This window comes from Mandrillus leucophaeus, unplaced genomic scaffold, assembly GCF_000951045.1.
Source record: "Mandrillus leucophaeus isolate KB7577 unplaced genomic scaffold, Mleu.le_1.0 Scaffold280, whole genome shotgun sequence".
Classification (NCBI taxonomy): Eukaryota; Metazoa; Chordata; class Mammalia; order Primates; family Cercopithecidae; genus Mandrillus; species Mandrillus leucophaeus.
Window position 1 is genome coordinate 1,406,903 of NW_012102921.1, and position 4,417 is coordinate 1,411,319.

General features: G+C 56.4%; 1 pseudogene; it reads left to right on the forward strand.

Annotated features, from left to right (window-relative positions):
• The window catches only part of LOC105543360, a 7,027-nt pseudogene that overhangs the window by 1,641 nt on the left and 969 nt on the right, over positions 1 to 4,417 (forward strand).

The following is a 4,417-nucleotide window of genomic DNA, read 5'->3' on the forward strand; positions in this document are numbered from 1 at the left end:
AGTCCCAGCTACTCAGGAGGCTGAGGCAGGAGAATGGCGTGAACCCGGGAGGCAGAGCTTGCAGTGAGCTGAGATCGCGCCACTGCACTCCAGCCTGGGCCACAGAGCGAGACTCCATCTTGGGCAAAAAAATATATATATATGTGTGTATATATATACACACACACACACACATATATCAAACAGGCTTGTTCACCTCTCCTAAGACATCTCTTGCCTCCAACATCTCACCATCCACATCTATAATCCTCTTATTTTTTTAATTTACTTTTTATTTTTATATTTATTTATTTATTTTTGAGATGTAGTTTCACTCTTGTTGCTTAGACTGGAGTGCAATGGTGCCATCTCGGCTCACGGCAACCTCCACCTCCTGGGTTCAAGTGATTGTCCTGCCTCAGCATCCCGAGTAGCTAGGATTATAGACATGTGCCACCATACCCGGCTAATTTTGTATTTTTAGTAGAGACGTGGTTTCTCCATGTTGGTCAGGCTGGTCTTGAACTCCTGACCTCAGGTGATCCACCCGTCTCAGCCTCCCAAAGTGCTGGCATTAGAGGTGTGAGCCACCATGCCCAGCCTTTTTATTTACTTTTTTTGAGACGGAGTCTTACTCTGTCACCCAGGCTGGAGTGCAGTGGTGTAATCTCAGCTAACTGCAACCTTCACCTCCCAGGCTCGAGCAATTCTCCTGCCTTAGCCTCCCGAGTAGCTGAGACTACAGGCGCCTGCCACCATGCCCAGCTAATTGTAGTATTTTTAGTAGAGACAAGGTTTCACCATGTTGGTCAAGCTGGTCTCGAACTCCTGACCTCAAGTGATCTGCCCGCCTCAGCTTCCCAAAGTGCTGGGATTACCAGTGTGAGCCACCACGCCTGGCCTTATCCTGACTTTTTTGAGATGGGGGGGGGTCTCACTATGTTGACCAGGCTGGTGTCGAACACCTGGCCTCAAGTGATCCTCCCACCTAGGCCTCCCAAAGTGCTGGAATTACAGATGTGAGCCTCCATGGCTGGCCTGGAATCCCTTTTCTTTCTCCTCTCTAGTCTTCAGGGAAAACCTTTAAGGAACCTTCCTTCCTGCTAGGTGGAGCTGATTATCTGGTTGGTTACGTTTCCACGGGATTGAGCATCATTCTGGCCAGACTTTGGAACCCATCTCACCCTGGGCCCCACTACCCTTGTCCCATGTCCTGTGGATGGCGGTGAGCCGAGTAGGGACAGGAGAAAACACCTCTTGGCAAGTGTTTTCCCACAGAGGCCTATGCTGCTCTTGCATGTCCTGGGCCTCAGGGACCAGCCTCGGTGACTAGCAGGTTTTCAGGCTGTTTCGATTCATGCGGGAGCCCTGCCCTTTATAGGACACCCCATTCAGACCACCTCTCTCCTTCCCAGAGGGTCCTGGGTTATGTGTGTGTGTGTGTGTGTGTGTGTGTGTGTGTGTGTGTGTGTGTGTGTGTGTGTGTGTGTGTTTGTTTTCTGGTTTCATTTTGTTTTGTTTTTGTTTTTTGAGACAGCCTCTATTGCCCAGGCTGGAGTGCAGTGGTACAATCATGGCTTACTACAGTCTCAACCTTCTGGGCTCAAGCAATCCTCCCATCTCAGCCTCCCAAGTAGCTGAGACTACAGGCATGTGCCACCACACTTGGCTAATGTTTTTTGAGTTTTTTTTTCTTTTGGTAGAGATGGAGTCTTGCTTTGTTGCCCCAGCTGGGCTCCAGTGTGCAGAACTGCAAAGGGGGCGGAAAATGGGGGAGGGACCAAGGTCAAGGGTCAGGGCCAGTGTGTTGGGCCAAAAGGAGGTGTGCTTAAGAGATGGGGGTGGCCCCTGTATGACATTCCTCCAGAATATGGTGGCCTCCTCCAGCCTTCTCCAAAGGGGTCTCCAAGTGTTTGCTGTCCTGCAATGGGTTTTCTCCTTGTTAGGGCTGCATGAGTCCCCAAGGCCTGGGGATCTGGGCAGGGCCCCAGCAGCTGGTGGTCTGTTTTCCTTTACCCCAAGGGAGGAGGGGTAGGGAGGGAGTCTGGGGAGCAGGTGGGATGGAAGGGGGCAGAGGGAAGACTTAGGTTTACACACCTGTACTGTGAGCTCCCCCTGCCCCGTCTTCCAGCCCAGGTATGCCCAGCAGCCTGGCTCCCTGCATTCCTCGGCCGGGCTTGGATGCTGGTGGTCCTCTACCTGGCCTGGCTCTATTGGGATAGAAACACACCCAGGGCTGGAGGCCAAAGATCTGCCTGGGTTCGCAACTGGGAAGTTTGGAGACATTCCCGTGACTACTTTCCCCTCTTAGTGAGGACCTCGGGCAGTGGGGTACTGGGTGCAGTTGGGGCTTCAGAATAGACTCTTGGGACCACCATCTCCCAAAGTGCAATCTCACTGTTGGGGTGGGGTGCGCCCCTCTGCTCCCCAGCTGGTTAAAACTGCAGAGTTGCACCCCTCCTGGAACTTATTCCTTTGGCTTCCACCCTCACGGGGTCCTGGTTGTGGGAGCCTTCGCCAACCTCTGCACAGAGCCCACGGGCTTCTCCTGCCTCCTCCCCGAGCTCCGGCCACACCCACTCATGCTGCCTTGTTGGTTCCATTTCCCTTTCTTCTGGGACTACATCATGTCAGATGGTGAGAAGAGGGGGACCTTGCTGCTGTCCCACCATCTTCCTCCTGGGAGGCTCTGGGACCCAGTTCTCTCTTCCCCATGCCCTCTCCGCTCTTCTTTCCAAGTCCTAGGCTTTGGCTGGGTGTGGTGGTTCTCACCTGTAATCCCAGCACTTTGGGAGGATCACTAAAGGCCAGGAGTTCAAGACCAGCCTGGGCAACACGGTGAAACCCTATCTCCACATGTACAACAAAAAACAAAAACAAAAATTTAGCCAGGTGTGGTAGTACACACCTGTGGTCCCAGCTACTGGGAGGCTTGAGATGGGAGGATCACTTGAGCCCTGAAGGTCAAGGGTGCAGAGAACCAAGATCAGGCCACTACACTCCAGCTTGAGCAACAGAGCAAGACTCCATCCCCAAATAAATAAATAAGACCCAGGCGTCGAGTCCCCCAACTTCTGCCCTCTCCCCAGGTCTGGTCTCCTCTGACAAGGCCAGCACTGCCTCAGGGGTGGCCAAGTGTCCGTCCTGGCCGTGGGAAGGCCCCTGGAGGCGCTGGTGGCAAAACTCGGAGCACAGAGCTTTCCGATTCGGAATCAGAAGGGATTCGTTAAGTCAGCTCTGGAACTCGGGTGAGGACCCGAGCGTGGCCCGGTGGGGACTCCAGGGATGCCGGGCCGGGGAGGAGGAGAGCGGCGCCATCCGCGGACCCCGGGGCCAGGAGTCAGCCGCGCCCTGCTCCCCCGCGGCCTCCCTGGTGCCTGTCTTCTCCAGTGAGAACGAGCTCTTCCAGCAGTTCCCGAACCCGCCGGGCTCATGTTGCGGAGGGCGAAGGAGGCGCTGCATCCGCTGCTAAGCGTGGCCTTGCCGCTGTTCCTTGGCCGCCGGGGCCTCCAGCTGCCCTTCCGCGCGCCCATCCGCACCGTCGGTGAGCCCCTGCCTCTGTCCCGCGATTCCTGCCCTGTGCCCGCTCCCTCCCCGTCCCGCGTTGGTGCCTCGCCACCCAGACTGGCCTTTGGCCACCGCGCCAGCCCTGAACTCTGTCCCCGCCGATCCCCGCGGGCGGAAGGGAGAGACGGAGGAAGGGAGGGGAGGGGGCGGGCCGGGGATCTCAGTCCCGATCGCGTCCGGTCCCGCCCGCTGTGAGGGCGGCGATTCCAGTGCCCCAGAGCCCCCAGCCCAGCCCGGCCCAGGTGGACTGGCTGCAAGCAAGCTACGTGGAGCAACTCACGCAGTCTTCGAGGCGCACAAGGCGCGCTATGATGTCCCCGCCGACAGGCACATGGTCCTCCACCTAGGCGCGCCCCACCGCCTGGCCTCGCCTGTCCCCTGGGTGACTGCGGGTGGAGGAGTGAAATTAAAGACTGGCCGCTGGGCGCGGTGGCTCACCCCTGTGATCCCAGCACTTTGGGAGGCCGAGGCACGTGGATCACTTGAGGTCAGGAGTTCGAGACCTGCCTGGCCATCATGGTGAAACCCCATCTCTATTAAACATACCAAAAAAAAAAAAAAAATAGCTGGACGTAGTGGCGCGCCTGTAATCCCAGCTACTCAGGAGGCTGAGGCAGGAGAATCGTTTGAACCCAGGAGATGGAGGTTGCAGTGAGCCGAGATGGTGCCACTGCACTCCAACTTGGGTGATGGAGTGAGACTCCATCTCAAAAAAAGGAAGGAGGAGGAGGGGAAGGAGGAGGAGGAGGAGGAGGAGAAGAAGAAGAAGGAGAAGGAGAAGGAGAAGGAGAAGGAGAAGGAGGAGGAGGAGGAGGAGGAGGAGGAGGAGAAGAAGAGGAGAAGGAGGAGGAGGAGAAGGAGGAAGAAGAAG